The sequence below is a fragment of the Pseudopipra pipra genome, chromosome 2 (genome assembly GCF_036250125.1).
Source record: "Pseudopipra pipra isolate bDixPip1 chromosome 2, bDixPip1.hap1, whole genome shotgun sequence".
Taxonomy (NCBI): Eukaryota; Metazoa; Chordata; class Aves; order Passeriformes; family Pipridae; genus Pseudopipra; species Pseudopipra pipra.
In genome coordinates this window covers 45,366,370-45,385,342 of record NC_087550.1, presented here as the reverse complement: position 1 = coordinate 45,385,342, position 18,973 = coordinate 45,366,370, and the positions used below count along the sequence as shown (strand labels likewise).

The 18,973-nt window shown below is 45.1% G+C and overlaps 1 protein-coding gene across 1 annotated transcript in view; it reads left to right on the top strand.

Annotated features, from left to right (window-relative positions):
* The first annotated feature begins 15,466 nt into the window (after positions 1–15,466).
* The window catches only part of LATS2 (large tumor suppressor kinase 2), a 50,588-nt gene continuing 47,081 nt past the window's right edge, over positions 15,467–18,973 (top strand). The window contains exon 1 of the mRNA XM_064645329.1: positions 15,467–15,637. The gene's annotated coding sequence lies outside the window, so the exon portion shown is untranslated. The remainder of the gene's footprint in view (positions 15,638–18,973) is intronic.

Sequence of the window (18,973 nt, the reverse complement as noted above, 5' to 3'; positions counted from 1 at the left end):
TATGCACTGGCACTATTGGACAAAAATCTGCCATAATGAAGAGGTACACCCTAAACTAGATCTTTCCCAGCCTTATTCCCTGTAAGGAAGGACTGGTTTGACTCTCCCCAGCATGAAGCACAGTCTGTTCTCTGTTCTGCAACCTGCTCACTCTTTCTCCTGTCTCTCACCGGAATCAGTGTGAAACGCAGCACAGACGCTGCTCCGAAACCAAGGGGGCTGGGCACTGAGAAAAGGGAGATTTGTATGCAATGAGCCTGTGTATTCATGCATCAGAGAAACTGTGGTGGCAATGGTGTTCTCTCATAGTAATGCAGAGCGAGACGGAAACGGGATGAAGTTTTTTTCAGGATTAAAATAAGCAGAACAAGAGCGAGTTGTTGTTTTGGGGAAAAGGAAAACAGTTGATGTCAAAACGTTTCACCGATTTGGCAAAAATGCCAAGCTGGCCCTGCCTGCAGCATACACGGACTTCAAAGGCATTATCTTGAATAAGGATTAGAGAGAGCCAGATCGCTGCTTCCGACATGTATTTAGCTGAGGTCAAATGATATGCAAGGCTATATCCCAAGGGTGTGTTTTCCTTCTGATGCCAAGTTGCTGACACCTCTGGCTGCAAGTTTGTGGGTTCAGTCTTGCTTTAGCTGTGTAGACCCAAAGGGAGCTCAGTTCTGACCCAGCACCCACCAGGAAGAGTGGGTCACACTCTCACAACCAGTCACTTCGGGAGCGCCGCCCCACAGTGGGAACACTCTGAAACAGCGGTGAGCCGGTACTCAGGAGGGGCGTGTGGTTCTCAAACAGGATGCAGGCTGAATAACCCTCCATTCCTGAAGAGGGTGGTCCCCGAAGGTCAGGGCTGCCTTCAATGGTGTGGCAGTGTGAGAGGAAACTGCCTCAGAGGGTGCTTTCATAATGCTATGACTATGAATAAATTCAGTTTGTTGTACTCTGGGTTCCCAAGTGTTAGTGATCAAAATTGTGAATAGGAGAATAAGGTTAGGAAAAGAACAATTCTCCAGCTAAACTTTCATTACAGGATGAACAAAGGGTCCTCCTCTCCCCCCCCCCCTTTGTCTGATTTCAGACAAAGGGCTTTGCATCCCATGTAGGAACTTTCTTTGCTGCCTGGGAGGAACATAGGGATTGTAGGTGATACCAACCTGATAGGGCTTGGCTCACAGAGTTGCATAATACCTGGGGTTGGAAGGGACCTCTTGATGTGATCTAGTGCAAACCTCTGCTCAAGCAGGGTCACTTACAGCAGGTTGCCCAGGACCATGTCCACTCAGATTTTGCAAATCCCCATTTATGGAGGCTCTGAAGCCTCTCTGGGCAACCTGCTCCAGCTCTGAATGGACAGGCAATGATCAGAGACCTGATGTCAATCCAGATTATTTTGATGCTTTTCACCTTTACAGTAAATTATTAAAGTACAACCTGAATAAATGTACTCGATACTCATTGACTCTGGTTCTGGTGAGGCTGGGTATAAAACAGTGTGGGACAAGACTGATCCATACTTAACCCAGTTGCATAATTATGAGAAAAGACAGTTGAAGAGGCAGTTGGGTGCTACATGGGATTAACACACTGTGGCCCCGTGGGAACTCCCCTGGTTCAGAATAGGGGTGACCATTAATCCAGTCAGTGCTGTGCTAATTCAGTGGAAGGAGGACCAAGGGTCTCTGAACCTGTAACAACAACAAAGCCAGAAAAATAATGGAGATTTTTCATCCTTTAAGACACAAAGATTTTTCTGGGAATATTTGTCCCTTAAACTCCAGAAGACAGGGGAACAGACAGGGTCTTGCTTTCTGTTCCCATGCTTCCAAGCCAGCACTTTACCCTGACCATCACAGTTACCAGGGTATCCTCTCAGTTCTGGCAAGAGATCTTATCTGAAATCTTAACAGAGGCACATTTAGACTATTCAAGGCGGTTTTATATTGCTCAAGCTAAAGTCAGTGAAATGTTTTAATTAGCAAGCAAACACAGTCTGTCACTTTGTGTGATGCACAGAAATCTGTCTGCTTCCTCCCTGAGTACAGCACAGCATGTCTAATCCACTGGCTACTATAATTAGGATAGGGTAAGCATTTATATGGCACTATAAAGGTGAACTGGGTGCTTCGCAAATACAAAAACACTAATCTCATTCCCAAAGAATTCAGAGTCAAATGTGGTCAAGAAAAAACAATTGTCTGCAGGGAAAAACAGGATCCTGCAGAGACCAAGAATCACCAGGGCAGGTCTGAATGACAGATCTGGAGAGGGAGACTCCTGGGCTGAATGACTGGATGCCACTTGGAAACACTAGGGTTTCGAAAAACTTTCCTAATCTGCCATGGACCTCATAAGTGACCTTCAGGAGCCAGGGACTCTGTGCATGTAAATCTCCCTGTAAAACTGGTATTACTTCAACACATTCAACTTCCACAATAAAGGCAGGCTATGGAACAGAGGCTGGGAGGAGACTAGAGGTACTGTGGCAGGATAGCATCAGGAGACACTCAGGAAGCAAGAGTGAGAACAGGGGTAAAAAAGGGGAAAACCTCTGAAGAAGGAGAAAGCAGGGAACCAGTGGCAAGAATAAGAAACAAGATGGGATCCTTTAAGTGCGTGTGTGTGAGAGAGAATGTAGATTAACAACCTTTCGGTTAGGCTAAAGGGAGTACAGAAAGCCTGAAGAGTAGTTGTCAGTGAATTACAGTAGCTGAAACAGGTGATGGCCAGACCATAGAGAAGAACTGTAGTCATGGTGATAGAAAAGCAAGAACGGTTTCAAGAAGTAGTACTGAGACAGAAACTAAAAGCTTCAGATTGGGTCTTTAATGAGAGACCAATGATGTGAAATAAAAGGAAAGAAAAGAACCCAGGAAAAATAGAGGAAGTAATAAAATCTGATTTGAAAGAATTGATTATTTATATTGAAAAAATCAGCTTGAGGTGTAATTAATAGGTAATAGTGCCAAGGACTTCAGGAGAAGAAATTAAAAAAACCACAGTGATCTGAAACTGGATAGTCATGGACAGAATAGAAAATCATTTCCCCTCTAGAAAGACACAAGCAGAAATGGTGAGGTGCGATCAGGGGAGGCAACTGGAACAATCAGCAGTGCCATGTTTCACAGGTCACCAGACAAAAAACTTCAGCTACACCGATACTGACACTTGGTGTCACCCACTCTGTGCACCTCCTGTCACTTGCCAAGATGAGGATTTAGTGTGATGTTTCAAATGGACATGAAAAGACGACATTTCAAGTGGCCAAAAAAACACTCATTGCACACAAACACAGTCTTTGCTTGCATTTCACAACATTGCACAAGGCTTAAAAAGTAACTTCCAAATTTGCACACCCATATCACTATGTACACAGAGGATGGCTAAAGAGATCTGGTGTGCATTGAAATTCATGTCATAGCCTGAGCCTGCCCTCTTGCTCCGTACACACCAAGGGGTTGGCATTGTGGAGAGTGTTTGAGCATCTGGAATCTTTGAGAAGAGGGAAATAGAGAGAAGAGCAATTAGACTGATCTTTTTAGGCTAAAGGGAGCATGGAGAGCAACTGTGAATAAATTACAGCACTTGAATCAAGAAATGGCCAGAGCACAGAGAAGATTTTTAAAAAGGGAAAAAAGAAAGACCCACAGAACTAGAGGCCAGTCAGTCTCGCCTTAGTCCCTGGCAAAATCCTCCTGGAAACTGTGCTAAGGTGTATGAAAAATGAGGTGATTAGTGATGGCCAACATGGCTTCACTAAAGGCAAATCATGCCTGACAGATTTGGTGGCCTTCTGCGATGGGGTGACACAGTTGATGGATAAGAGAGCAACAGACTTCATCTGTCTGGACTTGTGCAAAGCATTTGACGCTGTCCTGCATGACATCCTTGTCTGGAGAGACACGGATTTGATGGATAGTCCACTCAGTGAATAAGGAATTGGCTGGGTGGTCACACTCAAAGAGTTGTGGTAAACAGCTCAATGTCCAAGTGGAGACCAATGACAAGTGCTGTCCCTAGGGGTCGGAGCTGTGGCTGGTGCTCTTTAACCTCTTTGTCAGACACATGGACAGTGGGACTGAGTGCACCCTCAGCAAGTTTGCTGATTACACCAAGCTGTGGGGTGCAGTGACCATGCTGGAGGGAAGGGATGTCATCCAGAGGGACCTTGACAGGATTGAGAAGTGGGCCCATGTGAATCTCATGAAGTTCAAAAAGGCCAAGTGAAAGGTCCTGCACCTGAGTCAGGGCAATCCCAAGCACAAATACAGACTGGGTGGAGAATGGATTGAGGGTAGTTCTGAGGAGAAAGGCTTGGGAGTGATCATTGACAAGAAGCTCAACATGTCCTGGCAGTGTGTGATTGCAGCTCAGAAAGCCAACTGCAACCTAGGCTGCATCAAAAGCAGCGTGGCCAGCAGGTCAATGGAGGAGATTCTCCCTCTCTAGTGTGCTCTTGTGAAACCCCACTTCAAGCACTGCCTCCAACTCTGGGGTCTCCAACATAACAAGGACCTGTTGGAGTGAGTCCAGTGGGAGGGCCATGAAGGTGATCAGAGAGCTGGAGCTCCTCTCCTATGAAGACTGGCTGAGAGAGTTGGGGTTGTTCATCCTGGAGAAAAGAAGGCTCCAGGGAGACCTTATAGCAGCCTTCCAGTATCTAGAGGGGGACTACAAGGGAGCTGGAGAGGGACTTTTTATGAAGGCGTGTAATGACAGCACAAGGGGAAATGGCTTTAAACTGACAGAGGGCAGGTTTACATTAGATATTGGGAAGAAATTCTCCACTGTGAGGGTGGTGAGGCGCTGCCACAAGTTGCCCAGAGAAGTTGTGGATGCCCCATCCCTGGAAGTGTTCAAAGCCAGGCTGAATGGAGTTTGAGCAACCTGGTCTAGTGAAAGGTGTCCCAACCCCATGGCAGGGGGTTTGGAACTAGGTGATCTTTAGGATCCCTTGCAACCCAAACCATTCTATGAGTCTATTATTTGTAGTCATGGTGATAGAAAAACAAGGGCCACTCGAGTTGTTTTGCATGCTGTCATGAGATGCTGCTTTAAAACAATTTGTTGTGACTTCTGTGTCTCTATTCACTTTGATTTACTGTATAACAATATTCCTATTCATGTGTTTTTCACATTCCAAGACTTAAAGAAGACTTTACTCATTTAAGTTACAGACTCATTATAACCAAATTCTGTATTTTTATTATTTGCAAATCACATCCAATCCACAGTTTACAGACTGGTGATGAATAAAAGTTCCACCCTAACATTCAGAGCCTTTTTGCTTTGATTCTGGAGTTAAGATTTTATGAGCTCTAGCACAGTATGCAGAGGTAACATGCAGCAGAGGGTAAAAGAAAATAGCTAAAAATTGAAAGTATGTTTAGGACTGCTGTGATGCTTTTTAGACAAGGACCTGTTTATTCCTGAAGTGAGCTAAAAGCAGTGGCTGGTGTGGGAAGTTAGTTCAAAACAGGTGTGGGTTGAAAAATTGTGTGGAAAACTAGGAGACACGCAGTGATAATGGTAGTCATTAAATATGAACACGTGGTGGTGAAGCATTTTTGGAGGGGAAAGTCTCAGTTTTGATGCTGTTTTCATGTTATATTATCCTCTGATGATATTCTAGTAGAGCATTGTGGACGGCTGAGTCCTACTTTCAGTCTCCTACTGTGGTGGATTGACACTGGCTGGATGCCTGGTGTTCACCAAAGCCACTCTATCACTCTCCTTCTCAGCTGGACAGGGGAAAGAAAATATAACAAAAAGTTGATGGGTTGAGATAAGGGCAGGGAGAGATCATTCACAAATTACTGTCATGGGCAAAACAGACTCTACTTGGGGAAAATTAATTTAATTTATTATCAATCAAATCAGAGTAGGATAATGAGAAATAAAACCTAATTCTTAAACTACCTTTCTCCCACGCCTTTCTTCTTCCTGAATTCATTCCTAAATTCTCTGCCTTCTCCCCCACAGTGGTGCAGGGGAACAGGGAATGGGGGCTGCAGTCATTTCATCACATGTTTTCTCTGCCGCTCCTTCCTCCTCAGCAGGAGGCTCCTCACACTTCTTCCCTGCTCCAGTGTGGGGTCCCTCTCACAGTAGACAGTCCACCTCGTACTTCTCCAACGTGAGTCCTTCCCACAGGCTGCAGTTTTTCGTGAACTGCTCCAACATGGGCTCCCCACAGAGTCACAAGTCCTACCAGAAAACCTGCTCCAGCGTTCGCTCCTCTATCCATGGGTCCACCAGTCCTGACAGGAGCCTGCTCCAGCATGGACTTTCCACTGCCTCCTTTGGGCATCCCCATGTTCTGGCTTGGGGTCCTCCGTGGGCTGCAGGTGGATCTGTGCTCCCCCATGGACCGCCATGGGCAGCAGGGGCACAGCTGCCTCGCCATGGTCTGCACCAGGGGCTGCAGGGGAATGTCTGCTCTGGCACCTGGAGCACCTCCTCCCTGAACTCCTTCTCCTTCACTGAACTTGGTGCCTGCAGAGTTGTTCCTCTCACATTTTCTCACTACTCTCTCTGGCTGCTGCTGTGCAGCTCTTTTTCACCCCCTTCGCTGATGGGCTGAGCCTTAGCAGTCTTGGAGCTAGCTGGCATTGGCTCTGTCAGACATGGGAGAAGCTTCTGGCAGCTTCTCTCAGAAGCCACCCCTGTAGCCTCCCCGCTACTCAAACCTTGCCATGCAAACCCAATACACCTACAGTGGTCTCTCAGAATTTTCCCCAACAAATTTTTATGGGCTGCAATCCTGAATCTGATTTCAATAAAACTTTCTCTTTAAAATGGATGTGTGGCACAAGATAAGTCTCAATCTGCAATTTTCTGTTTCTGTTGCAAAGGCCACATGATACTTAACCCCCATCCTTCCATCCCGATTGTGATTATACCAACGGAACTGTAGGATTTGGGCCAAGTTACTTTATTTGTGCAAGTCACTCACCTCACAGACAACAGTAAATACCCTCTGTGGGTTTTCTGGTGTCCTTCTGTGCTGATAAATCTATGTAAACAAGCGCAAAGCACACAGGATCTTGGCTCCCAGAGTACACAGAGGTGTGACTGTAGTTTTTCCTGTACTCAGTATCATTCTCTCTCCCCCAAGAAAATATGTGAGGCTTGTTGACTGGAGCTTCTTATGCTGCTTTGAGATGCCTTGCCAAGTTGTATGTTATCCCACTTCCTTCCTGCAGGCAATCCAAACAGTGGAGGCTTCCCCTGGAGCCCTGCCCCTCACAACTGCACCACACAACTGCTCAGCTCTCAGGCCCTCTCTTAGAGCGCCAGAAATGTGGTAGCTGAGTGCTGGGCTCAGCATGAGCTCTGAGAACCTGCCACTTCTGTGGGCAGAACTTGAGCAGGAGAGTGCTGCAGCCCAGCTGTGCTGTGAGATGCTGTGAGATGGCATGAGCCAGCGGCTGACACCTCACCCGCTGCAGCTCAGCGCCGTCCGTCCTGCAGATGTGGCAGGTATGCGACATAAGGCCAGCTCAGTTGGCACGGTCACCATGAAAAGCCAATTTATTTAGGAAAATGAGGTGGGGCAAAATAGGCTTACAGCACCACTGGAAAATTACTGTGTGTCAAAGAGAGGCCTAGCAGTGAGGATCTGAGTTTCTGCAGACTAATTAGGGCAAGACCTAAGTGTTACAAGTTTACTCTAGAGCTTTGTGTCTGGGCAATATCCTGTAACCAAGTACCCAAAACTGAGACTTCCCCTCTGACTCTGTGTTTTGCATCCTTTTGTAATTTGTTTGTTTGTTTGTTTGTTTGTTTTTAACCTGACAGTATGATCTAGTTGCTGATCATTATTCAGGAGATGAGGATTCTAGGATTCTGGTCCTGGCTTTGCCATTGAATTGCTGTGTTCCTTATGAACATTCGCGCTTCTCTCTTCAACTTCTCTGTCCGTCTTCTCTGCAGAGATGTAATTAATGTCTGCTCCAAAGAGGTGGTCCCTTATTACGGGTTTGGGGTTTTTTTGATAGCAATTGCAGCCTTCTGGTGCACCGTCACATATAGCAAGGTTAACTGATAACTTTCTCCATGCCTCTGGAATGTTCTCTTTTAGTAGCTGTTTGACACGTGTGATTGCCTTGCTTCAGCATGGTCTTACTTCTATTTCTTTTTTAATTTATGGCTACTTCTGTCACCTATTTCCCTCACTCTTTGATACAAAAGCAGATTTTTTAAAACCAGAGATATAAATAGGGTTTTTTTAAAGAACTCAGCACTTCTGTCTATAGCTGACATCTATCTCTGTTTCCCCGTTTCCACTGAAGTCTTATTCAGTGTATCTAGAATATATGAATGCACATAGTTCAATCTCCTACAGTTTGACTTCCATGTTTTATATCGGCTCATCCGTTTTTCCTTGTGCATTACTGATGTCAGTCTGCAATCTGTCTAGTTCTCTTCCTTTGCACTGTGTCTTTTTCTTATCCATGTACTTCCTTGCCCATCTGTACTATTATTTTAATTGTCTTTGAATGCACATTAATAGTGCTTCTGAACAGATGCCAGTGCCCCTTTTTCTGTCCCATTCCTTCCTTTACTCTGTTTCATGTCCAGTTTCTCTCAGAATTTAATCAGTTGAAAATAATTACTGTTATTTCTTTTCCTTTAGAGCTGACTTAGTCATAATAACAAAGCTTACAGGGACAGATCCAAGTCTTGTTCAAAGATCTTATCCAAAGCTTATTACCATGGTCACTATTTTTTTGATAATCTTCCAACTATACTTCCCTCCTTTTACAGACTCTGGCAGATCCAGCAAAATCTCAGAAGAGGAATGGTTTCCTCTGAGACCCACATGAAGTCCAAACCACACATTAAGCTGGAAACCCAAAATGTGTTCAATTGATATCTAATCTGACACTTTCTTGTCCTTTTCTGAAGTATCGCTTTTCCTTGTATGGTTTTTGATAAGGCAGCCCATTAAAAGTGCTAACTTGTGACTCAATTCTACCCTTTAGCTGGGAGAGAACCATTTGTATGTTTGTAAGCTGAGATGGTTATAGTCTGTTTAGTCTTATTTTCCAAGGATACTGGACTACCAGCCCTCACCGTTGAACTCCTTGTATTAGCATATTTATTCTCTCTAGCCATACCTTATTGTCCCTACTTAGGACAAGAAGGATCTTGATAAATTTTTAAGATGTCAACACCTTGAGGCTTCCTGAAATGATCTTGTTTTTTTGCTCTGGGAATAGTTAGGAATAATTGTGGTAAAATGTCCGTGACTCAGTCTGGTTTGCAGGCAAATGGATGCGGGTTCCTAACTAACCCTCGGGATGTGAGCTGTGTGCATCCCCTGCTGTGACTGCTGCATCTCTGTAACATTTTGTCTTCCTGTTGGCAATTATCCATCAGGTTTCTCTGGTACAGTGTCTAGTAGGTGCCTTTCTAGTGGTGCTTTTGGGGAATATGACATTTAGCTTTAGTGACCAGGCATTAATTGCAAGATGGCAACTAACTGGAAGTACCCATTTTCAAGAAAGTTTTGTTCACTGCTATTTTGGGCTTCATATGAGTAAATTGTGGTGTCTGTCACATAAGTAATTTTTATCTCTTATTCCAGGGTCTTATCTAAAAAAAATCTCAGGTTTCCCTTACATATGAGCTCAATGGACAAAGCTTGTGTCATCCTATACTGACATAATGACTTAATTCTATATTTTCTGTGAAATTAAACACTATTTTTTTCTGCTTTCCAGATTTCAGGTTTTCCATTAACCTATTTCACAGGAAATAGGAGATTTTCTTCTCCTGCTCTCAAAGCTGATAACAGAAAACAACAAAACAATGGATTCAGGATAACAGTTGAAACATATTAAAGACATCCTTGCCTGCATAAACTCACTTCAAAATATGTCCGTTATTCTAGAGGTAAAAATATAAATTCCTTATCTGCCAACAGTTTTTAAATTGATAGATCAGTCTAATGCAAAATGCAAATTTGATAGATACTTAAAAAGTATATGTAATTTTCTCAAGGGTAGAGCTACCTGGGGCCTTAATACCAGGCCTTCTAAATAGCTACAGTACATTATTGGAGAAATGAACACGGCTTTCTTTTAAATTGATGTTAAATTAAGATGCTGGACTTTGAGATGTCAATTTAATGTGACGATAGGTCACAGAAGGACCTATTCATCCAGAGATTTCCTAGCCTTTCCAAGACATGGGAATTATTCCTCTTTCGTTAAAGACAGGGAAGCTCAGGTGGAGAAGTGAAACGGTTTGCTGTCAGTCCCAAAGTGGAATAGGGAAGGAGAAAAGCTGATCTCTGTTATCTTCAGCTCAATAGACCTGGCCACCACCTCCTCCTCCAAAATCAACATGAAACATTTCCATAGAGTGTCACTGTTCTGAAACCTTGGATGATCCCTAAAGGCCCTTGCACTGGGGGGTGTGGGGGTGTGGGGGTGTGTGCATGGGGCAGGGGGCACTTGTAGTCTCCTTAGGCTACATACATGGCTCATTCCTCTCCATGTGCTCTGGTGATGCTTTCCCATGCTGTGCTCCTCCTGGAGTTTCCCAGCCACAAATCCTCACCTTCGTACCAGTCACTCTGGGAATTCCTTTGTATTTTCTGCTCCAGAGTACCAGAGAAGAAAAGTGCCTCATTTGTTCCCTCAAGGTAGGTGTTCCTCACAACTCCCTCATTTTTTTTCTCCCCACACAGGTATTTTGGAAAACTACCCTTGTCCTCACCAGTTCCAGAGTCTCTCATTTTCTGCACCAAGCCAAGGGTTTGAAAGCTCATGTGTTCCTCCCACACCATTTCTTTCTGTCCAGAGGATGAATCATTCAGAGCATCTGTGGCAAGAAAGACAAAGCTGTGGTGGAGGTATTGTTATGCTGGGAGATGCTACTGTGCCAGGTCATTGATGAAAAGATAATTACAGGTCAGACTGATGGTTGCTTGATGCCCAGACCAGATGCCAGGGCTTCACATGTCCTGCATTACCCCCTTCTCTTTTGTTCCAGGATCAGAAGGACACTGCCTAAAAACTTTTCCTAAAATTTCAGAATTGGTTGGCTGTGATATTCAAAAGCCATCTGCATTGCATCTGAACAAAGTGATGCCATTATGCTGATTGCAGGGACTTGAAAACTTCAGCTATGCATTGCCAAATGAAGAGCACAACTGGCTCGCACTGGTGAAATTCCACACAAAGTCCCGACATTCCTCTAGTCCTCTTGGGCGCTGCTGGGCTCCAGCTGCAGTCAATGATTGATACAAAGTGTGGGGCTGGAAGCAGAGTACATATGAACGTGGGCCCTTGTGAAATTCAGTTTTGAACCTTCTGTGTGAGGGCTATAAAGGCAGTCTGAGCATCCAGGATGCCTTACCCAGTTAACCAAAGTCTGGGTTCATGTTTCTCTGCAAAGCTGAGGCAGCTTCCCTATCAGGTTTGTTCTATTTCACCTCCCTTGTGCTGAAATAAAATGAATTTCTGAAGTACCAGCTCTTATGTTCACTACACCTTTGCCACCCCAAAAGAATGCTGTAATAGATCCCATAGACATACTACTGAGGAAAAAAAAAAAAGAAAAAAAAAGCATATCTAAACGGTACACCCACTGAATTATTGAAGCAGTGAGAATAACTTTGACTGCCACAAATGCAATTTTGCATCATGGTAAAACATATACATTATTTTCACATATAGGTTGCGTTGTCTGTACTGTGCTGGAGGACTCATAACTCCTGTTTCAAACTGGTTTTGCATTGGTGATTTGGGAAGAATGATTACCCAGTATCATTCTGCAAAGAAAATCAATATGTTGAAACAAGAACATTTCGGTGATTTTGCTAAGTCTTTTTTCCTTACACATAATTCATTCTGTGTTACACTGGTTTGTTCTAAACATGTTTTCCTAGTGAAGGACATCACTGTCAGCAAATTCTTTGTTCCTGTATGCTAATAAACACATATCTTCACATATTCACAATCGTTTCACGTGTGTGTTTTGCTCTTTTTGAAGAAGACTGGCAGAGAACTAGACATTGCTGATGATATTCTTACTTTACCTTCCTTTTTCACGTTTTCTGAATGGGTTCAAGCTTTTATTGGCTACAAGTACTGTGTAAAGAAAAAGTTCATCCCACCCAAATCATAATTATTTGGTTGCTAGGAGTATTTTTAGCAGCACCATTTGGTAATTGTTTCCAAATACAATAGTTTAGAAAGAGTCACACTGTGGCCCAGCAGTGAAATGAGTACTGGGAAACAGTGAAATGAGTACAAAGAGGGAATGAGGCAACTCACAGCATTATATGCAAGGGGATGGAGCTGCACAGATCTCCCACATCCCTCGCTGTTTCAGGTGGCTGGAAGAACGTGAAATGGTGGAGCTGTGGTCTCTCCCACTGTGCCCACACAACAGGGCAGGCAGCTGCTCAGGCAAGTCAGAAGGTGAGTGCTGTAGTCGCCACAGATCCAGCATCTGTCATTCACTGAAGCGGAGCCATGAATAAACACACTGACCCTCATCATGGTAGATTACTACCTCATAGTCTAGTCTGTGTACAGATTTGCTGCTCGCACAGACAAATGGTATTGCTCTTTTTATGTAGCGTTATTTCCTTCTGGAGATACCTTACAGTGGAAGAAGATAGGTGGGAAGAAAGACTTGACAGTAATCTCCAAAGAGATGACACAGTAATCTCCTAAAAAACTTACAAAAATCAAATCATGTTTTAACCCAGTTGTTGTATCATGCTACAACCTAGCTGATTTCAATTTCCCTAGTATTTTTGAAGAACATGATTTCTTATAGTTTGGGTTTCTAAAGGTTAAAAGCAGAAATAGTCTCCTCATCTGTAGCGGACCAGCTGAATACAGGCACTTCCTAGAGAGCTGATGCAACCCATCTCACCTGTTCTTGCTGCTCTGCTGGAGGGAATTCTATCCCAGCAACTCTGTGCAAACACATGAAATTCAGAAAGTGCAGCTGGATGGAACCAGGAAGCGAAATAGTGCAGCTGAGTCTCATTCCCAGATCAATTGGAATGCAAAAGGAAAACAAACCTTTCCAAAGGAGAAAAATAACTGAAAAGATCTGTTTTACCTAGATTTAAGAATGTGGTTGACAAGCAAATCTTACAAAAGAGCATATTAGCACAGAGTAAGCAAATTTTATCTTGATGCTGTTTCTTTAAACTAGCCTGAACTTTGTTGGGAAAAGGTCTCAAACCATTGAGCAATTTCTGGTTTGGGCAATCTTGTTGCTATGCTTCATCGGATAAGCACAGCAGTAATTCAGAAAATGAAGCCATGCTGCATCTGTCATATCATCTAAAATTTACTTCAGTTTTGCAGGTATTTGAAGATTGCAAAATGAACCATGTTATCCTGCAATATACTGCCGACATTGGAATCTGGTCTGAACCTGATGGATTTCTACAGCTTTCCAAAGTCAGAGTCTTTCCCCCCCGCCCCACCCTGCAATATATTCCAGTCAATGACACTATTGAAATTCTAACAGTGATTTATATACAGTAACTGACTGCCTTCAGATGAGGTGCTAAACAATTTCTCTGCATCAGGCTGCATTTTTCTCATGAAATGTAGTACTCTATTGGCAGTCACTTCTCCTCACAAACCAGAACTTTTATAAGCACTATTTTTTTATAAGCACTTTTAATTTATAAGCACTATTGACAGTTTTGCGTGGAAGGCACGGAAAAAATTTATGATAAACAATCTCAGAGAAACATCCTTAGATAGGACTGCCCATGAGTAATATTACTTACAAAAATAGTGTCCATGGCTTGGAAAAGGCTGTAAATATAGTTACCATCCTGGAAAGACAGTTATGCACAGACTTCTCTTCATACGTGCTCTCAGTCCAGTTGAAAACAGTGGGACTAGTCACATGACTAAAGATAAACATGTGTCTTAAGTGTTTGCAAGACTGACATTTTCCCTGCTGAACAGAGAGACTCTATAATGAGCACCTCTCAGCTTTGCAACAGAACTTTAAGAATTTTGAAGAAATTCAGGACTGCAGGCTACTTCCATGTTAATGATCTAAAGATATATGCATATATATGGGAAACTTTACTTTCTTATTTTCACTCTGTATCAGTACCCCTTGCTAATGGCTAGCATGGGTATCCGTCATGCTGAGGGGTCAGAGCCAGCCTCCTAGATCCAGACATTACTGTATTTGGGTATGTGGGGATTATTTCTCATGGAGAATTGTCTCTATTAAAGACCACAATATTTCTGCTTTCATGAAAAACAGTCTCATATGGGGGACCTTATCGCTCTCTACAATATCTGAAAAGAGGTTGTAGTGAGCTGGGGGTTGATCTCTTCCCCCAGTGAACAAGCAGCAGGACAAGAGGAAATGGCCTCAGGTAACACCAGAGGAGGTTTAGATTGGATATTAGGGAAAATTACTTCTCTGAAAGGGTGGTCAGGCATTGGAACAGGCTGCCCAGGAAAGTGGTAGAGTCCCATCCCTGGAAGTGGTCAAAAGGCATGTGGATGTGGCACCTGGGGACATGGTTTAGTGGTGAACACAGCAATGCTGTGTTAATGGTTGGACTTGATGATCTTACGGGTCTTTTCCAATCTTTGTTATTCTATGATTCTTTTTCCAGGCAGCTACATCCATAACTAGGTCAAACATGAACTTTGCATCCAAAAATCTTATGCAGCTTGTGTTCCAGATGTGAAGTGCCTGTCTGCCCTTCTCTGGTACCTCATAGCCCCCTTGTCTCCTTACCATGGTGAAACAGCATGAAAAACAAGTAATCCCCCTTAAAAACACCCAAGCAAACCAGAAACCAAAAGGAAACTCCACGTAGGCATTGGTAGTGCTGTCATTTTGTGTGCATGGTTAGTCCAGCATGGAAGGAATAACGGTAGGAATAAACAAAAATGTTAATTGAGTTTGGAGTGTGGGGTGAGTGGACAGGCACCTCCAAGCTGCCTTCCTTGCCCAGAGCGCTGTGGATGCCTTATACCTGAGATATCCAAGGCCAGGTTGGATGGGGCTTGGAGGAACCTGGTCTAGTGGAAGGTGTCCCTGCCCATGGCAGGGGGGTTGGAACTGGATGATCTTTAAGGTGCCTTCGAACCCAAACCATCCTGTGGTTCTATGATTCTATCTCAGCCCTTTTCATCCCAACAAGTGGATGCAGTGCCATTCCCTCACCACTTCAGCCACCCCACTCTCCCGCCTGAACCCATCCGGGAGCTGCTGTGAGTGGAGTGGGTTTTGTGAGGGGGAAAAAGTGTCACTTTGCACTGCTTGTAAACCCACAGAAGGGCGCCCCGAAAGGACCTGCGGGCGGAGGGCAGGCGGCCCCCGCCGCCTCGGTCCCCCTGGGGTGCAACAGCCCTTCCCGCCCTGGAAGCCCCTCCCCCCGCTGGAATGCGCCGGGAGGGGAGTGGAATGACGCGGGCGCCGCGGAGTCACGTGGCGCGAATGGAATGCCAACAATGTAGCGAATGTCCCGACTGCGCCCCGCACTCGGCGCCCGGGACGGCCAAGGGGGAGGATGGAGAACGGCCCGCGCCGCCGCGGCCGCCGCCGCCGCTGAGCCGCGCCGTGCCCACCCCAGAGGGGCAGCGGCGGCGCCGGGCGCCCCGGGGAGGTGAGCGAAGGGGCGCGGGGGGCGCGAGTTCCCCCTCAGCCCCGGGTGTGAGCGCCCCCCATCCCCCAAAACTGTGTGCGCGGAGGGGAAGGTCCCGTGGAGGAGCGGGGGGAGCGGAGGTGGGTCGGTCCTCGAAGCGGGAGTGAGCGTCCCGTGTGTGCGTCCCCTCCCGGGGGCAGCCTGGGCGTCCTGCCCGCACCCTCCGACATTTTCCGGACACCCGTGTGACAGCCCAGCCCGGCCCTGGCGGAGGGGGGTGAGGGTCCGCCTGTCCGAGGCCTCTGCCCCAGCAGGCCGGAGCCGCTCATAAATGGCCGGAGTTTGTTTTGGGAGCTTTCCGCCCGCGCAAGGAGTGGGTTTGGGGCTGGCGGAGAAGGGGCTGGTGCTCCCGGCGGCAGGCGGGCGTGGGGGGCGCCCCGCCTGGGCAGAGCCCGCCGGGCGGGTGTCGCGGGGGGCGAGGGCCGGGGGGAGCCGGGCGGGGGCATCCAGAGCCCGCGGGGTCCCGTCTGGCCGCGGCGGGGGCCCCGCTGTTCCCAGTCAGCTGAAGGTCACTGCCAAAATCCAGCACTTCGCCACCCTCGCTGCTGCCTCGTGAGCGGTGTGCGTGTTGAAATGCCCCTTTTCCCTGTGAAAGGCACTCGCGCAAATGACGCAAAAAAGGCTCATTTGGAGTGTCCGGGTTCTGCGATCAGTCAGTCCTTGCCGGGCTGCTGTGCATGGGGAAGGTGAGCTCTTTCCCGCAGCCCTGCGTTGGGCCAGGGCTTGTGGTTGGCGGTGGGACACGGGCGCAGGGTTACTTCTGGACAGTTGTGTTAGCAGGAGGAAGGAGAGGAGGAATCGTTTGGGGGAGAATCCTCTTTTCAGTTGTTTTCACTTTTACCGTGTGCCCGTTTACAAAGAAGAGCACGGTTTGTATGATAGTGAAATCTTTGAAACGCTTCCCCCCATCGTAGACCTCCAATACAAAGTGGACGGTCCCTGCTTCCATGAATTTCTGATCAAAAAAACCCCCAAAGCAATACCCGTAAATTGAGAGAGGGAAGCCTGTTGTAGCAGTTTCTTAAAACTCTTTCCTTCTGCAGTGAGTGCTAGTTCAGCTGACGCCGGTACCCGCACAGGGAAACAGCTCGCTGGCTCAGGCGAGCTTTAGTTTGTTGTCTGTGTCCCAGCTCCACGGAGCCACTAGCACACGCAGCCTGTTGGTGAATTAAGAAACAGGAGAGTGAATAGATAGTGCTGCTGGAACAACAGGCATCAGCATATAATTTCAGTGTGGTTGGTTGTTTGCTGCCAGAGCAGCTATAGGTATTTCTCAAATGAAGCAAAATAATCAGTTGCTCAGAAATCGTTTAACTTGATGCAACTGAAGTAATGCTGTACTTATTTGAAGTGTCGTATCTTTGGGGTAATGGACAAGCTTCTAATTAGTACAGAACATATAACATTTTGGAAAAGACTTGAACACTGTTTAGTCAGAATGGCTTACAACTCAAAAATAATTCTGTAAAATAATTTCTCCTGATGGTAGGAAGGCTATTGATACATTCATGCTGTAGGCAAGGTGCAGATTAGATGGATTTGGAGTTATCCAAATCCAGACATACAGTCAGAAATGCTTAGACAGAATGAGACACTCCACATATCTTTTAAAACATACAATCATCTTATTTTTTTGCTAAAAATGCAAATCACAGGAAGATTTTAAAAAGCAGGCAGCTTGTCTTTCTTTATAAATCATCTGTAATATTTAGTGTTCCAGTTTCTTGGCTTATCTTACATATTTAGTTTAAAAAAAAAAAAGCCCTGCAAAATATGAAACAGGTTTGCACTTAGCTCCACTACTTACTGTTGTTGTTGCTCTCATTCATACTGTCTGAACGGCCAATGTTTCTTTCTGGTTTAGCAGTATTGTAGATGTAAGCCTAGGAAGTTGCCAGCTGGCTTGACCCAGCATTATTAGACTTGGCCTTAGGCTAAAGGTCGCAGAAGTTCTTTATGTGAAGTATGTGTGTAAGTGGGAATGCAGTCTTTTGCTGCGAAAAGGTGGGGGTCTTGCAAGCTCTCCCAGTGTGTCCGAGGCCTGAGGATTGGCACAGGGACTGAAAAGGAAGAACAACCCAGATGCCTAAACGCAGCCATATGGTGCCTGCTGCTGTCAGGAAAAGAAAGACAATTATAGACTAATTAATTGCTCTGTATCTCCTAGCTAGTTATGATGTAATCTGAAGAAGGCTGCAATACTATTGTGTTTTATTTTTTTAACAGGGCTATATTCTGCCCAAGTAGAAAAAATTCTGTTCTTGGGATCCTTCAGTTGCTTTTGTTTTCACTTAGGACAATGAAAGCTTGATTTGTTATTGACTAATAGCCAATTTGTGAAGACATCAAAATCTAGATGAACAGCTTTAGCACTCCCATTAAAACAAGTGGCAAACCCTTTCCAGTGTGCATGTGGGCATTTATGTCACTCTCATTCCTCTATGAGTTAGTGTTGGTGGATATCTGTAGGGAGTACCAAGTGGAGGAGCTCAACACCTCAAATGCATTATAGGTGTTTTTTAGTTAACAGAGCATTTCAATCGTAGCAAAGGAGGTTGACGTGGGTTGATCTAGAGTGGTTAGTCTGTGCTCCTGCATTTCAAACTGGTGAACCATCCCAGAAGAGTGTTGGGTCTGACTTCACTGCTGCATTTCAGTCCTTGGTTGTAGAGGAAAGCTCAAAGTGGACTCTGCGCTGATGAGGAAGTGGTGATGGGCTTCAGAGGTGAATGTGTTTCTCTTGGCCTTCACAGTAGTAAGCTGCTTGCTAGGCAGCGAGAACTAATGGTAAATGTATGGAAATGGTTGTTTTGTTGGGAAATGCTATAGCTGTCACAGGAAGGGCTGCCACAGTAGAGTTTTTTAATCTGAGCATGTGAAAATAAAGAACAATACTTTGTGGAGAAGCTCTTTTTCAATTATAAATGTGTATGATCACAAGCAAAGCACCTTTAAAAAAAAAATCCAGTCAACTTCTGAGTGATGGAGAGAAACATGCAGTGTGTTACCATCGGCAGTATTTGCGATTTGAAAACAACTGAGCAGAATTCTTACTTTACCATGCAGTGGCTGGAGCACCATTCAAAGTCACTTTACAAGTGCTAATGGCAGCAGCAGAAGCAAACTTGCATAGGCAGCATTGCTAGGTGACATTTCTAATTAAGCTGTCTGTAGTCCTGTTCCAAATGCACCATTACTTAATGTTTCTGATGGTGATGTATGAAAACTTAGTTAAGGTAGAATTCTTGTTGTAACTTTGTGCTTCACAGGGATCACAAGCTGCACAGTAGCTCAGCT